This window comes from Loxodonta africana, chromosome 8, assembly GCF_030014295.1.
Source record: "Loxodonta africana isolate mLoxAfr1 chromosome 8, mLoxAfr1.hap2, whole genome shotgun sequence".
NCBI lineage: Eukaryota > Metazoa > Chordata > Mammalia > Proboscidea > Elephantidae > Loxodonta > Loxodonta africana.
Window position 1 is genome coordinate 98,379,448 of NC_087349.1, and position 17,885 is coordinate 98,397,332.

A 17,885-nucleotide genomic window follows, 5' to 3' on the forward strand; every position below is an offset into this window, starting at 1 on the left:
CTATTTGTCAATAAGAGATCCTTCTGCATTCAGTGAAGGCTCTCAGAGAAGCACCCCAGGCAGGGAATTCATATTACAGTTTTCCGTTTCCCTACCCTCCTAGTGAAAAAAAAAAAAAAAATTTTCTTAAAGGTATGTTAAAATAAAGAGAAACCTTCTTTCTCTGATCAGAATATAAAGCACTACATATAAGAAATATTTACCAGTAGTTTATTTCTCTGAAAACTCATTGCACTTAACAATAAATTATAGGTTTTGCCATGTAAAACTAAATCTTCAAATCTTGAAAATTATGACAAAAATTTTTATTGGTTTAGGACAGACTTCCCAACCGTGGTACTACTGATATTTAGGGACAATAATTCTTTGATAGTTCTTTGCTGTTGGGGGCTGTCCTGTGCATGGCAAGACATTTAGTGGCATCCCGACCTCTACCCACTGATGCCGGCTGTATTCCTCACCACCCAGCTATGATAACCAAAAAGGTCTCCCGACATTGAAAAACATCCCTTGGGCACAAAATCACCCTTGGTTGGGAACTACTGATTTAGACATTACAATCTGGCAAAAAACTATATTATTATCCAAACCAAGCCCATTGCCGTGGAGTCGATTCTAACTCATAGCGACCCTGTAGGACAGAGCAGAACTGCCCCACAGGGTTTCCAAGAAGGGGCTGCTGGATTCCAACTGTAGACCTTCTGCTTAGCGGCCATAGCTCTTAACCACTGGGCCACCATTATATTATATGCTATGTATTTTTATATGTAGCATATTATTATTATTATATATGCTATATATTTTCAAAGTAAATTTCCTTAAATTATAAAAACTAAATAATCATGTTTGCATTGTAGTAACTTATTTTCTACATATTTTTATTAAAGAGCAAAAAAAAAAAAACATTCTGTGCATTGGACCAATATTATAATTGTTCTTTGAAGTTATACGATGGACGCCTTCGTCTCAGGAGTTGCCCCTATCTACCCAACATGGCAATTTTAAAGCTGGAGCCTGTGTGAGATAGTCATCATTTAATTTACACTTCACAAACGGATGGACGGGTTGGATGGATTGGACGGATTGAACGGATGGACGGATGGGTACACACATGCACATGTGCATACATACTATGCCTATTTGAAAGCTGTCATGGAAAGAGCCTGAACACATGTTTAAAAAACATTTCATGAGATGATCATCAGATTGATTCCTACATAAGCACACAATATTTTCATAGTGATTTCCCATGCATTAACTTACTTTGGAATCACACAGCCAGGGTCTTCTGTAAGAGTTTTCAAAACAGAGCCTAAGCAGTAACCTATTTGGATAATTAAAGTTCAGTTGACCCAGAATATCCTGTGTTCCTAGGAAGGGCTTGGACTGCATTTCACAATGTGAGCTGCTTTTTATCTCCTTTGTAGATGTGGAAATGAGATGAAACTGGCTCTTCTCGATGAGCCTAATAGATATAATGTGGTCCGACAGACCCACGGGAAAAAGATCCTCTTTTTCAGCCCTTTTATTTATTCATCATTTGGTATAACCTGTAATTATTTAACTTCTTTCTGAACTTTTCTCTGTCTTTCCATAGGAATTCCAGCTTTTATGATAGAGACCACCTCATTTGTCTTTATAATGGATAAATGCTACCTTACAATGAACTGGATAAATAAGCACAGAATCTGAGGTCAGGGGAGGGGGCTTCCTATAGCCCAAGCACCACCTGTCTGGTTCTGGGACTCCCAGAGCACTCTCCCCACCCAGATCCCTGGTCTAGCTCTCCACCAAGGACTCTCCTCTGATGGCACAGCTTTTTCATTTTATGCAAAGCCATGGATTCTGCTGGTAGCCCTTGTAAGCCAATTGAGATATGGCTAGATTTCAGTACCTTCTCATTTGTATGAGTTTTCCCTTTCCAAAGGAATGCAGGGGGGAAGATTTTTTAAAGATCAGAACTGCCCTATTTTCCTTGAAGGGTTTCTGGATTGTGTCTGATTTTCAACCATATTCTTGTATAACTGGATGTGCTGATTTAGTCTCCGGGTCAGCCAGGGAAATGGTGAGGCAAGAGAGCTCACTGAGGGAACACAATAAAACCAACCACACCCTTTAATACAGTTTTGAGGGAAGAAATATATCCTGAAATAGGATGGTCTAATATTTGTTCAGAAATGCTTTTCACAGGCTTAGAACTTTTTATACTAAAGACTTACTTCTACTACCACCTCCATACCACAACATTTTCCCCCTCACTCCTAATAACTGGCATTACCATGGGCTTTCTAAGTTGGAGTCCATGGGTGGTACAAACAGTTAAGGCACTCGGCTGGTAACCAAAATGTTGATGGTTTGAATCCACCCACAGGTGCCTCAGAAGAAAGGCCTGGTGATCTGCTTCTGAAAAATCAGTCAGTGAAAACCCTATGGAGTGAAAACCCTACGGACCACTATACAGCAGCTGGTTGTCTAAGATAAGTATCTGGCAGATGTTTTACATATGTTATCCCAATCACCCTCACCTCAACGAGCCTATGATGAGGTCTTCCTATTTCCATTTTAGAGGAGAGACACTGAAGTACTGCTTGCCCAAGGCCACCCAAAGCCATAGGGATTTCAACTAAGTCTTCTTGTCTTCACTGCCTATGCTATTGGAGAATATCACCTCTCCTCCCACTTTAAAAAAAAATTAACAGCTCTATTGAGACATAATTTACAAACCATAAAATCCACCCATTTACATGTACAATTTAATGGTTTTTAGTATATTTCAAGAGTTGTGCAACCATCACCATAATATAATTTTGGAACATTTCCATCACCACAAAAAGAAACCTTGTACCCTTTAGCAGTCATTCCCCACACACCTTTCACTTTTAAATCTTATTTTCCCACCTTCTATTTTTTTTTTTTATTGTTGTAGCCATTGAAAAAGATTTTGTTTTCCTTAATAAATTTTAAATTTATGATCATATCAATCAGTTCACACTTGCCTCTCCAAATCTGGCTTTCCCTTGGGGGTATGCCTTATCCTTTTCTCTAGGAGCGCTGCATAAACCAAGAGCTTAGGGCAGCAGCCCTATTTATCACATTCGATCATTGGATTCAATGAAAGCTACCCTCTGGAGGCTCCCCTCAGGAGGAGATAGATCCACCACAGACTTGATTTAGTAAGAAGTTGTAAGGCCTTCAGGGGAAAATGATATCTAGGTGTTTAAGCATGGTGACAGTAACCAGAAGAAACAAAAACTTACTTCTAGTTCTCTCTTTTAGTAGTGCTTAGCATAATCTTGAAAAGGAGCCTGGGTGGCACAAGTGGTTTGTGATGGGCTGCTGACCTAAAGGTTGGCAGTCTGAACCTACCTAGTAGTTCCACGGAAGAAATCTTCCATAAACATTACAGCCAAGAAAACCCTACGAAGCAATTCTACTCTGTAATGCATGGGGTTGCCATGAGTCAAACCGACTCAACAGCAATGGGTTTGTTTACTTGTGTGTTTTTAACATAGCCTTGAAGAGAAAGTAGAGAGAGAACAATTACTGTACCCCTACTATGTCCTAAATGCCCAACAGCAACTCTGAGAGGTAGTTCATACGATTCTACTTGAGAGATGAAGAAGTCTGAGTCTAGTTCAGGTGGTAATGAACAGGAAGTGTTTTTATCATAGCCTCATTTGTGCTTCCATGGAAGAAAGTCAAATATTTGTTGCTGATATTTAGCCTCCTCCAACTGAGGTTAATTACCATCCAGAGAAACAATTGGACCACAGAAGACAGAACAGCTGGAGGGACTAGTCTACTCTGAGGGCTTTAGGGAGGATGCCCTGCCTAAAGTGTGGAATTTACAGGGGAATTCTTCCTTTGACGCATTCAGCTTCCTTGCTCTTCTGGCTATGTGATTGATCTGAGGCCTTCTGTGAAAGGAAGCATTTGGATATTGTTTTCTTTCAGAGTGAGTATAATTAGCACCAAAACTTTTGAAAGAACTGCAGTGCTAAAAGAAAGGGGAGATAATGAGACATGGGCCTTGGCCTCTTGGGCACACTGGGTTGAGATATAATAATAAGAGCTTTTCAAATGGACATGAGAATACCTTAACTCTGGGGAATATTCTACTTAGAAAAAAATAAAAATAAAAAGCTTTCAATGAGAATTTTTCAATAAATGGGCTACTTTTTTAGTGAATCTTCCTAATTTGGATAATTTGTCTAAGACTAATAAATCCGACCTTGAGTTTGACCAGAAGCTAATAAGGTTGGTCTAAATCATGAAAAAGTACAAATTCTTCACTGCTCAAGGTTCTTTACATAAAATACTATTCAGTCAGAAAATACGGTTGGATGAATCCCAAAGATTAAATGCCTCGCTTGTTATATTTCATGAATCCTTCTATTTTTTCCATATTTTCAAAGGGATTGTTTTCCTCTTTCTACCAAACTCATATGTATCACGGAAAGTATTTACCAACTGAATGATTGGGTGTAGTGCTGTTCTATATAACTAGTGAACCAGTCTGAATGAATTCTTTCTTCAGGGAATTTTACCATGAAAATTTGGTTATATAATTTATGAACCTTAAATGCTTTGTCTCCTGTTTAAGTTTTTATATAAGTTGATTATCATTAAATAGCAGAGACTCTCAGATCTTCCCTTCTATTATGCTTCATGCTCTTCTTCTCTTTTAGTAGCTCCCTCTCCTCCTTTGAATTCTAAGGTTTCCAAGATCTTCTCATTTGAGCTCAAGCCCAGTTGCTTGGGTCCACGGAGAATAATTATCCCATCACCAGTCAATTTCTTTATGTCTGTTGAGGCCAATGGTAGGACAGAAGAATCCTTCTCTGCTAGTCCAGCAGTATCCTTTTCCTATCTGCACACCATGACTGTCCACCATGCTCCATCCAAGTTTATCAGATCTCTGCTTCTATTGTCAAGATATTCTGTCAATGTGTTTCTTCTAGCTGTCATGGGGTGCCCTTTACTCACAATTTTTCATTTCATGAAAAGCCAGGTTAGCTTAAATATATCAGTATTTCCAGCCATTGAGAACCGTGCTTTGTATGTATGAGAGAAATTAAAAGAGAAGAAAATTAGTTTTTTTTAAATTAGTCAATCAGTGGCATCATCAAATCCCTAAAATCCTCCTCCTCAGCCAGATATCCACCTCATCCATTAGTTACTTCCATGTGTAAGCTTACTGAGAATAGATAAATATATACCAGGAGAGACTTTGGAAGTGATAAGAAACGTAATTGTTTAATAGGTCAAAATAGATTTAAGAATGTGGTGTCTCACCTACTATGATTACCCAAATCTGTAAATCTCTTTCATAACTCATTTTTCTGAAGAGACAGGTTAGTAGACTGAGGTCAAGGCAGACTGGGTATCCAGATGGATTTAAGCAAAGGCAGGCAGAAATATCAGAAGGCTTTATGTAAGGATATGATCTGTATGGGTTGGGGCCATAATAAAAAGGCAGACTTATAAGCAAGAGGTGCACTGTGAATCATTTCAGGACAGGCATAAGGAGAAGGCAAATCTTAGTCTCGGAAAACCCGAAATAGAACTCATGGCTGTCAAGTCGAATTCCAACTCATGGCGACCCTGTAGGACAGAGTAGAACTGCCCCAAAGGGTTCTAAAGAGCGGCTGGTGGATTTGAACTGCTGACATTTTGGTTAGCAGCCCAGCTCTTAACCACTGTGCCAAAAAAAAAAAAAAAAAAAAAAAAAATCCCTGCTCAATTCAGCACCATGGAGAGCATCCACCACAGGTCCTGTTTGCCCTAGGTTCCCTAAAGATGGCAATTTAGTCTCCGTCATAAAGAATGCCGGACAGTAGTGTCTGTGACTTGTGAAATGTTCCACAGATATGCTGGGGTGGGGGTGGAGAGGAGCATATCAGGCAAAGAGAATCCAGCTGTTTTTCTATTGTTGGGTTCTTGGAGATACTATTATCAAAATATTCCTTTAGTAATCTGCACTTTCAGACACAGGAGAGAACTCGTTTTTACTTATCCCTTATGTTGATTAGTTATTTATTGAAAAAGTATTACAGGCACATGATGGAAAATCAAAAGATGATAAGGGAACTCTAGCCCGGGTCTTGGCAACATCCATGAAAGACTGTCATATAGTTTTGGTTAGAACAGGAGTAATGTCTCACAACTTTGCAAGACACTTTCTTTTCTTTGTTAAGAAAACCAAAAGCAAAAATGACTGGTGATATGATTTCCTAAAATTTCCACACACAATGGTCCTAGTTTATCCTCTAGAGTTACATGCAATAAGTCAAACACCTTTTCCTTGAAAATCCACAAAATACTTGAAAAAGTTAATGTGTTTCCTTTTAGCCTTCTCTTCTCAAGGCCAATCACACTTCATTTTCTTTAACTGTTGCATAAAGGCATCTTTACCTTCTGTGTGTGCTCCTGTTTGCCAAAGACCTTCTTAGAATATGTGTCCCAGAATGATTCATAAAATTTCAGGCATGACTATGAACTCCTTCCTTGAATCTGGAAACTATATCTCTGTGAGTGCACCTACAATGGCACTGGTTTTACTTATCAGCCACTTACCAGGGGTGCAAACTGATGGTGTCATCTACTAAAATGCTCAGGCCCTTTACCAGAGTTATTGACTGAGGATCTCCTCGGTTATAAATTTGTGCAATTGATTTTTTTTTTTTAATCTAAGTGCAACATTTTATCAAAGTTAAGTTTAATCTTGATTTCTGTCCCATGGATTCAGCCTATTGGGACATGTGAAAATCTTTAATTATGAAAGATCCCTTTTGGTTTGGCATATTCTGAAAAATCTGCATGCCTTTGTTCTGATCATGGACTCAAATCTTTAAAAGGATATAGGTAAGGTCAGGTTCATTCTCCATCCAAGGAAATGATCTTGAGAAATTCTCAAGAACTTAGATGCACTCTCTTTAGAACACCTGTCTAGTTTATCGTGCTAATACCTATGACAGAAAAGGAAGTGATGTTTTGGTAGAAATCAAGTTTAGTGAATCCAAAATGTCTCTCAGAGTTTACTTGCTCTTGCAAATACCAAACAAACTTGTATTTATCAATAACCCACTAAAAATATATATATATATATAATATAGTTTTCAAAATTTACCTTTAAAGATTTGTGAAAATTATAACATTGATTTTTCAGGCCCTTAGCATACACTGACTAAGTGCCTACCACAAAGATGCATGACGGGGTCCCTATTTAAAAAAACCTTTTTTTGGTTATGGGCATAAGAACTGAACTGTAAGGAGGACAGTGATACATGCTAAAAGTTAGTTATCCAGAAAGTTACAAGGGGCCATTTTCACATAGGGGTTAGTAATAACAGGTAAAATATGCTATGAAAATTTACAGATAATCTGAAAATAAATAAAATTTAAATATTTTGTATAATCCTAATTTAAATTAAAAAAAAGATTTTTTCTTTTTTTTTTAATTTAAGTTAAATTTAAGAATTTGGGCTTATTCAAATCATCTTAAGTATAGCTAAGGGATTTGTATACTATATAATTATCTGCTATTTAGAAAATCATAGGATTTTAGGGTTCATAACCATTTTATCCAACCCCTTGCAAATAACATGCCACCCTATAGCAATTCAGAGGAAGGCATTATTACATAGTCATATCCAGCTTCTGGCACCTCTCCCATTTCATTGAAAGCCTGCTGAAAAAAATTCAACATCCATTGGCTATAAATGTGAAACAGACAAGCTTCTTTGATTCAGACATCCTTCCAACTATTCATGCACATATTAGCATATGCATTGCATTTCTTGTCCCAGTAGTAATGCTTTTGCTTACAAACAATAGGGCTGAGCATATTCCATCACCCAGGGAAGAGATTTCCAAGGAGTTTATCATTTAGCTTCCCCACGATACTCATGTCTCCCTGTCAGCCAAGTCAAAAAGCAGGTGCAACTGATACTACAACATAAACACTGAACATTAAAATGAATATGAGAAAGTGCCTCCAGTGACTGGTAGATGGATATACAGAGAAGATAACAAGAAACAAAGAACTGGAATGTCTACAGAAAACCCTGCCCAAACTAGAAGCAGCAGAGTGAAATACAAAGAACACAGGCTTTCAAGATGTGGGTAAACTCCATCTCTACTGCTTACTAGCTATGTGAATTTGGACAAGCTGAGTTCCCTCCCTGAGCCTCAGTTTCTTCATCTTTTGATACTTGATACCATAGAAGGAGCTGAACAAAGACTCCTGGGTCCATAATGACACGGATTTAAGAAGTTCAGGTATGAGAGTAAATCTAGTCAAGACACCTAACCCCCAAAGCCCTGCAGAATCACTGCCCAGATAGTCTACCAAGAATCAACAAGACGTGGTCACTAACCATCCATTTGTAGGATCTGCCCCCAAACAGCTTATGAGTTGATATTCAACACTGTATATGATGTCATTAGCTCCAGTCCTCCAGTAGGTGGAGTCTCTCATTGGTTCTGTCTCCTATGACTCTGAGAGTGAGAAGCTGTCCAGGGAATGTGCCTGTTTACCAAATGCTCATTAAGTCTGGTTAGTCATGGATCCTGCTGTGATCCCAAATGAGCTGCTACACGATTGGGCAGTTTCTAACTCTAGGGGACACCATTATCATCATTATCTATGTGAATGGCACATCTTAGAGTTGGGCAATGCCCAGCCATATACAGTGAGTTGCCACTATCAGCCCTGCTCATAGCTTCCACTGAAAGGGCGGCTACAAATTTCTATGTAACCCATCCTGTGACAACACGATTTAGCACTGATCTTAACCTTAACCAGTAATCCACTAATCAGAAAATATTTAGTAAGCATTGCTGATTTGAGGAGAAAAAAATAAATATATAGTCCTACCCGGAAATAATTTACAACTTAAACAGTCTTACCTCCCTCAATGCTATTTCAGGAATATTTTATTTTTAGTAAAATTTGTGGTGTAGTTCTTCCACATTGGAGGAAAGGTGGTTTATAAACATCGCTACTTTTATGGACTATGGATCCCTAGCCAGTTCTTTGCAAGGTCAGTGCACCCAAGAGGGAAGAAATGCAGTGATTAAAAAGCCACACCAGTTGCTGTTTCTTCTAAATGACTTTTTTGACAGGGGCACCAGGCAGGGTTAGCTTTTCATGCATCACTTGACAATAAGATAAATATTTCTGGGAGCTCCTTCCTTCAGAATCCCTACAGCAACCACCTTGCTCAGATCAAGCACAGCTCTGATGGATAAGCTTAAACAGAACCCTGGTCCATGACAAGAAGTGGCGGTTTCTGTTAGAAAACAAAACCAGGAAATGCCTACTACAAACTGGGTCCATTTAATCTGAATTTTTAGGAAAAGGACAATATGGAAAATGAAGGAAACTTGCCTTGCCTCACTTTCTTTCTAAGCAGGTACATTTGACTTGTCCAGTCTGTCAGGGTTGTATGACACCAAGGATGGGATCCCGTTGGACATTTAGAGGAAAGGGGTTCTGGCACTAGTAGACCACCAAAACAGCTGCTTTTCTCTTTGTGAGTGTGAATATGTGGTAGTAGGGAAGGAAGAAGAGAAATACAGTGATACACTTAGGGCAAGAACTGAGTTCTTTAAGACAGATGAGCCCAGTGGGCAGAGTGGGGCTTTGGGAGTTAGAGTACAGAGTACCAGTTGTTATTTGGTCACCTTTAAGCTGTGAACTCTTCTGGATCCCTGACCAAGTTATCTCAACTGTAAAATGAAGATTAAGATAGTACCTGTTCCATAGAATGGCTTAAGTATTAAATGAAATAACAACTGTAAAAATTATTAGCCAAATATCTAGCACATGCTAAGTACTAAAAATGTATTATATTTTTAAATGACAATATGGTGGAGGAAGGTACTTAATAAATGATTGTTAAATGGACTGATATAAACCTAACAAGACATAAATTATGATCATTTTGAGGGGAATTACACAATCAGTGGCATATTTTTACTTTTTTTTCCCTCTTATACATTATCCTTTGGTTGGCCTTGCATCCTAGCCTAGTATAAGAGGTTAGAATCAAGGATATCATGGTTCAGACTTGTCATGCTATTGAAAAACATTAAATTTTAATGACTATTCATGCACATGTCTAGTTTAGAAGATTAAAGAGAATGAAGTGCTGGAAGGCTGACTCTCTTAGTGATCTCCACAGCTTGCTCTCTATAGGACAGAAGTCCTGCCAACTGTCACTCCAGGTAGGAGATGTTAAAACCATTTGGAAGTAGAAGACAAGTTCCAAAGCCAAGGTGTTCTCATGAAATACACTACAAAAGAGATTCTTTCATGAGCCTTGTTCTTTACAGCGCCTTCATCATTTCTCCTTCCAGATATCTCCAACATACAGAATCTTTACCCAGCTCAATAACACCACCTCGGCCCAGCAAATTCAGAACATCATCAGAGGAGGAGAGGCTAGTCTAAGCTTTTGATGCATGCGCGCGCGTGCACACACACACACACACAGAATGATCTCACCTCTGTGTCTATTAGGGAGAACAAGTCTCTTCGCCATCCTGAACTTTATCTACGAAGTTCAGTTTAGTAGGGAGTGGTGCCGGCAGTTGAGCTAGCTTAGTGATCTCTATTTTGGACCTTTTCAGACTGGAAAGCATTTTTTTTTAAGTTTGGGAATTTATATAATGTTACCAGCTTCATACTGTGGCAAGGAAAACAATTTTTTAAAATCCTCTAACATCATCACCCACATTTATAAAAGGCTAGGCATTTCTAACGCTAAGGAGGTTGGCAGGACACAGTTACAGTAGAAGGTTAGTCCTGCAGTACTACAAAAAAAAGACAGGTGACAACTTGGCACACACACACACATGCATACATACACACACACACACCATGATAGCTTACATATATGTCACTGGCTGCCAAACAACGAAAACTGTCACAGATCAGCAGAGGCCTCAAGTGCAGAGTCCCATAGACTCCCTTAGTTCCCCGATTCCTTCCCATTCTCACTTTTTTTGATTCTGCGGGGCTTAGCGTATGAATGCTAAGGTGCTTTTTCCGGGATTTTTCTCTGAAGTCAAAGCAACGCAGGTGCAAAATTAAAAATAAGTCTGTGTGTGTGCGTGTGCACCACTCTTATAAAAGAATTATAAACTGGCTTATCACATTTCCATTGTAGATTTAAAATTCACTTCAGGGACAGTGATATCAGCAAGGTGGCTCTAAAAGCAGCTCACGATTCCTATCTGCCCACAGAAACACCAAAAAAAAAAAAAGCAGAAACTGGAGAACTTTGTTATAACTCTGGAAATTAGTCAGAGATTACAGAAACTAAGAAAATACTGAATCATTAAAAAAGGCAACTTCAAAATCGTAAGAAGGTTTTGGTTTTCTAGGGATTCATGTTCTACCCCCTCCCCAGCTCAGTGAAGTCTTAAAGCCGTAGCTGCCTGCAGTCCCAGAGAGGGATTCTTATTTCCCGGCTCTGGAGGAAACAAAGAACTGGATTATTCACAAATTATTATGTGGTCTGTTCTAACCTGCCTGGGGATAACTGAAGGACTGAAACAAGGCACTCATCTCTGTTTGGCCTATCTCAACTGACACCAGGTGGAAAAGCAGGTATTGTCCAAACACTGTAACTGCTTGTAGCCATCTGGGGATAAAAAAGTGAAACTGAGGCATAAAATCCTTGAGAAATTAGGGCATTCAAAAGTATCTGTACATACAAGGGAATTTAGAAAGTCACATACATGCCAAGGGCAGGATGCATGCACGGAAAATATCCGAAAAGACCCTATGCTTTTACCTAGGGTTTATCCATAGGCTCAGTGCAAGCCTGGTTAGGTGTTGAAGGAGTGCCCTGGAGACCAGGAGAGAATTTTGCTTTATTTTGTTTTCCCCTGGAATTCAAGAAACTCTCTGTCAAAACACTACATTAGCACAAGTTAAGAAACAGACTTCCGTGACCAACTGTGACCAAGAAGGCAGTCAGTCATTGTAAAAATTGCAGAAGCATTAAACAAATAGACCATTACAGTCTTAAAACAAAACTAAAAGCAAACCCTAGAAGAGAATCTAATTTCCAGAGTTACCACATTATAATATTCAAATGTCCAATTTTCAACAAAAAACTATAAGTCATAAAAATAGAAAACGGCGATCCATTCAAAAGGACAAAGCAAAGCGAAAGAAAACATCCTGAAGGAATCTCCAAAACGGACTTAACAGACAAAGACTTAAAAAAAAAAAAAGATTAAATATGTTCAAAGAGCTAAAGAAAAACACGAAAAAAGAACTAAAGGAAATCAGAAAAATAATGCATGAACAAAATAAGAAAACCAATTAAACAGAAATTATGAAAAAGGAATCAAACAGAAATACCGGAGCATTTGTTTCTTTTATTGTTCTTTTTAATGTTTGTTATGTTGTTCACAGTATTCCTTGTTTTTCAAATGTTTCTAAATTTTATGCAATCAAAATAAAGTATGTTTGTGTGCCTTAAAAAGTTAAACATAGAGCTACCATATGACCCAGCAGTTCCGCTCTTAAGTATACACCGAAGAAACTTGAAGACAACAATGCAAGTAGATGCATGTACATCGGTGTTTACCACAGCACTATTCCCAAGTCAGAAGGTGGAAACAATCCAAATATCCAGCAACAGAAGAACAGATGAACAAAATGTGGTATATACATACAATGGAATATTACTCAGCCATAAAGTTAAGTCCTGATACATGCTACAGCGTGGATGAACCTTGAAAGCTTGAAAGCGTTAGGCTGAGTGAAGTAAGTCAACCACAATAGGACAAATAGTGTATGATCTTACTTACATAAAATACCTACAGTAGGCAAATGCATGAAGATCAAAGTTTAATAGTGGTTACCAGGGCAGGAGAAGGGGAGGAATTGGGCGGATAATTGTTTAGGAAGCGCTGAGTTTCTATTTATGGTGACAGAAAATTTGGTTATGGATACTGGTGATCATTGCAAGAGATGACTGATATTAATTGGTGCCACTGAATTATACACACGAAAGATGCTGACTTGGCAAATGTGTTATCTATATTTTTACAACAATAAAAAAGAATAAATTTATATTTTAAGATCTTAATATTTAATAAAACTTGAATAGTTAAAAAAAAAAAAGTATGCTTGTATGGGAATAAAAAGTAATAAACTCACTTTAAATACCTGAGAGGTGAAGAGTCATGTGCCTGCTGCTCTCTTTCCCTCCGCCCTTGAGGGCACTCTCAGCTACCCCTTCACTGCTCTGCTGTGGTGGCGGCATAACAATCAGAGGGGGACAGGGATAAAGTGAGGAAAAGGATTCCTCCCCCGACACAAGCTTTCACCAGAATGACTAGAGGAACTGATGAGAAATGAGTTTACATGTGCCACGAGGGCAGATAAACAACTTCTGAACGTTCAGCCAGGACTAGACTCCCTCTGTCAAGATGATATGCCCTCTCCTCCCCCGGAGAATCTCAATACAGGAGCCTCTGGGGTAGTCCCCCAAAGAACCAACGTGGTCTCTGGGTATTGAAAACAGACTGAAATCACATCTAGAAACCCACCAGGAGGCCCTGCTTCCACATGGGGCCATGTCCCCACCTGAAGATACTTGGTTGAAGGATTCCTCAGTGGTTATTAACTATTTAGGAAGTTTAGAGTTGTGGCTTCGATTTCATCCATATACAAAAAGGATTTCTCAGAGATTTCTGGAACCCATAGTGGGCTCCTTCCCTTCATAGGAGACTTGAAGAAAGGGCCTAAGGTGACTGATGGGTAGGGTCTATGCCCATCAGACTCAGTACTGCTATCCATGAGGCCTTCCACTGGCTCATGATTTCCTGCCAAAGCCACCGGAGGCCTTGAAAAATCTCCCCATTTTAGAGTCTCAGATGAGAGGCTGATGTTGGGCCCTTTTCCAACAACTTAATGTCCAGTGAACCACCCTGAGACAGTTCTTTACCTTCTCTCCTCTTCATTTACCATACTGATGGCTTCTCTTAATGAACCCAAGGGGGTGATTCTCATCCACCCAGGGAAGCTACTCTATCTGCTTTTGCAGACAATGCTGGATCTCTGTGAAACGGGGAACCAAACAGGTCTCAAGCCTTTGCAGTGGTTGCCATGAGGAAAAGGTTACAATTAATTATCTCAAGGCAGATAAGCACACTTAGGACCAATTTATCAGCTCTTTCTACACGGAATACCATAAAAATCTGATAACACGTCCTTGTTAAAAACTACTATTATGTGTATCAAACTTTCAGTATATTTTAATAGAAAATATTTTATGGTCTATTCATCGGCTGTTTTATTTTCCTCTTTCATTGTACGGCAAAACCCGCTTCTGTGTATTTCACAACTTTTCACTCCTAACTGCCATCAATAGTATTTCACTAGCCCAAAAATGATTCACTGTTATGTTAATCATTAGGAATTATTTCCAACTGGCAAGGAGATTAAACCTCAACTCCCACTTAAGGAAATGTGGCTTTGGAATCATATGAAGGAGGCTTTGGACACCGGAGCTTAATTCTAGGCAGGTATCTTTATTCTTTATTATCATTTTCCTTTTTCAAATTTTCCCACATGACACCTCCTGGCACCAGAGCAATAATGATAACAATGCCTTTCATCTTCTCATCAGTTCCCAATGGCTCCAAATTACCAATCTGAGCTGGAAATGGAGAAAAGGCATCTGAAAGATAAATAAATGACTTGCCTGAGGGCAGGTACCTACCTACACGTCCATCCAGCCAGCCGCCTGCTGGCATTTTACTTTTAACAATAATTACTTTTAAGGTGTTTCTGTGATACAATCACAGGAAGAGGATGGAAACAAAGATACAGGAGGAAACACACATGTACTTGAGCACTTACTATGGATTAGAGCCTAGGTTCGATCATATTGGTGATCTTTTAACCTTCTCCATAGTCCTGTGAGATAAGAATCATTACTCCACCTTTAAAGGCTGGTATCCAAAAGCTTTAGTTAAGTAACTTCTTTGAGGTCACAAAGCCAGAAAGACAAGCAGGGATTTAGCCACCTGACTATAAGTCCTCGTGCTAAGAAAGCCGCAGAAGTGTCTTTTAATGAACCATAGCTCCTTTCCCTCTGTCTGGTTAGAAACAGGCCTACAAAATTCTACAACTGACCGAAACAATGCTTTTGAGTTTCAGTCCCCATATATTAGATCATTAGTTTTGTTTTATTTCATTAACAGAATAACTAAACCTAAGTAAGTTGTGAAAAGTCTGGGCTAACGCACCAGTCACCTGCTTGCAGCCTGGTTTGGTGAGGAGCGGGGCAGGAGGAGGGCATGACTCAGACAGAACAAGTACTGATCACAGAAGCTGCTGGGGCTAAGATTCAGATTTCCAGATTCGCATCTCAATGACTCTTTTTGTTGGTGACTGAGTTTCCAAAGTTGGTCATTGTTTATACTTTGTGTTCAGAAAGTCGACACCTACCACAGCATTAGGTTTGCTTTACCATAAACTTGTTCGACTTCAGTTTTCTCTGACTGGAGAACCAGAAATAGATTAATGGGAAATCAAATAAGATGAAAAAGAGAATTTATTTTACTTTTTAAGAAACTGGGATTAGAAAGGAACAGACTAAGAAAGAAAGTGAGCAGACTTAAATGGTGGTAAAGACCAGCTGGTCTGTCATCTACTGCCTAATACCAGGACATATTTCAAGGGAGGTAGCCTCTCATCCGGAAGAAAGACCTAGCAACCTACTTCTGAAAAATCAGCCACTGAAAGCTCTATGGAGCACAGCTCTTCTCGGACACATATGGGGTCACCATGAGTCAGTGTAGGCTCAATGGCAACAGTTTTTTTGCCTCCCTTCAAAGCACTGAATATAGTCCAAATTTACAGATCTCCTTTATGGAAAAGGACATGTTCTAAAGAGAAGCCTTATTTCTTTCCCAATACAGCAATCCTAACGAATGGTTGGAGACAGTGACTGGGGCTGCCCAAAGTTCCATTCCATGGTGGTAGCACTTATCAGTCTAACAGAAAAGCAACATACACGCTTCCTTCCATCCTTCTTCCCAACCACAATGCTTCCTTGGCCACCATATACAGAACAGACACCGAGTCAGACTATGTAGTAAGAATAGACCGTAAGTCAGATGCTGGTCTTCAAAGAGGGCACATGTAAATAGCTAGCAATGGATGAAGTCATTCATTCACTGGAGTTAAGGAATACGCACCAAGGCAAAATAGTTCAACCAATGAAAGAGTTCAAAATGGTTTTGTATCATGAAGCCATTACAAAGAATGATGCCCTCAATTTCCAGGTAGTGACACAGAATAAGCCCGCAATATACTGGTTAACTCTCAAGCATTATGGTAGGAGAAGGGTACCTTGAGGAGGCTGAGATCTGTTATATTTTACTAGGATCATAGATTATTTTAATATTCTAATGTATTTCCACATACATATGTATATATGAAAATACATCAGAACAAGTCTACTTTTTGAAAGACATGGGACAAATCTCTGTGACCCAAACATTTGGATTGGCAATCTGAAAGTTTCCACATTTCAATAGGTTTCAATCAGGATTTTATTTTTTTAATCCGTAATATTCTGCAGCTGATATCATCCCAGTGTGCTTCATTGACAAAAATGAAGAGTCACACTGAAAGGCACCTTGTGACTCTGGACAGAAATAAACTCTGTTGGGTTTCCATTTCATTCCGTAAGAAGTGTTAACATTCAACCTGCAGCTTCCTGGTTGACATAGCAGCATCCTGTAATTACCCCTAAAGGCAATTTGATTTGATAATATATTCACCACCATGTACAATTTACATAATGTTTTGCAATTATCCATTAATATGCAAATGTTAGGCTAAAGATTATGTGGCCCTGAAATGCAATGCAAGTGCTTCTCTGACAGCCATAAACTTGGTGCGTATAGATACTTAACCCAAAAGGCCTTTCAATGTTAGTGAAGAAATGACTCGTGGTGATCAAGACGCAATGTGAATGAGCACAAAATTCTAAATTTGCAGTTCACTTATCATAGCACACAAAGCCATGACAAGTTCAATAAACACCTTTCAGTTTGAGGCACTAGGCTGGGCACCTAGTGTATGAAGGTGAACAACATTTCTCTCTGGAACTTTCGGCGAGGACCTCCATGATGCTAGAAAGCCTGGTCCAAACTAGTACTGAAGGTAGGAAGTAAAGTTTAGACACATGCACTCTTGGGGCATGTAATTACCATGAAAATTACTCAACAGCAGAATATTCTGACGCCTTAATCAGATAAACCAGCCTGTGAAATTAAATTCTCCTTCTCCTTCCCCTAACAGTAATCCTGCTAAAAAGGAAATGAAAGTGAGAAAAGGAAGAAATACCTATGTCACTATAGCATCATTGTTTATGTGTTAAATGTACAAAAGCCAGGAAATTCAGATACTGTTCCCATAGCAACTGCAGCTTGCCTCCCGGGCCTGATGAATTAAGTTATGAAAATAATTCCCACTTAGAGTATAAGGGAACACTGCCCCTGAGCAAGGGAATCCATAGTTAGGTCGAGCTTTGCATTCACTGAGTAGTGAATATGTTGAATTTTACCTGAGCCCTTTGTTAAAGAAATCCCCCCAAACTTTTCTGTTCTGACAAACAGCAGGGCTTAGTGGAAGAAACTAAGACTTAATGATTTACTCTTTTAGAATAACTAGTTTCCCTTTCCTTATCTTCCCCTCTGTTTCCCCTAGTCTCCTAGGATCTAGGTGGCCTTATAAAAAAAAGGAAACATTCTTAGCAAACTGGCCCTAACTGCAATCTCAGTATTTCACTCACCCGCTCCCTAACACTTAATGTTCTTTAAAAAGCTGGCAGTCCCCCACC

At 39.1% G+C, this 17,885-nt stretch overlaps 1 protein-coding gene and 1 long non-coding RNA gene across 6 annotated transcripts in view; both read right to left on the bottom strand.

The window, feature by feature from the left end:
* ELMO1 (engulfment and cell motility 1) overlaps positions 1-17,885 on the bottom strand; it is a 644,335-nt gene that overhangs the window by 235,344 nt on the left and 391,106 nt on the right. The window lies entirely within an intron of this gene.
* Positions 1-17,885, bottom strand: part of LOC135232258 (uncharacterized) — a 74,851-nt gene that overhangs the window by 21,271 nt on the left and 35,695 nt on the right. Inside the window, exon 1 of the long non-coding RNA XR_010322762.1 lies at positions 1-17,885. This exon is cut by the window's right edge and continues 35,695 nt beyond it. This is a non-coding gene — a long non-coding RNA (uncharacterized LOC135232258).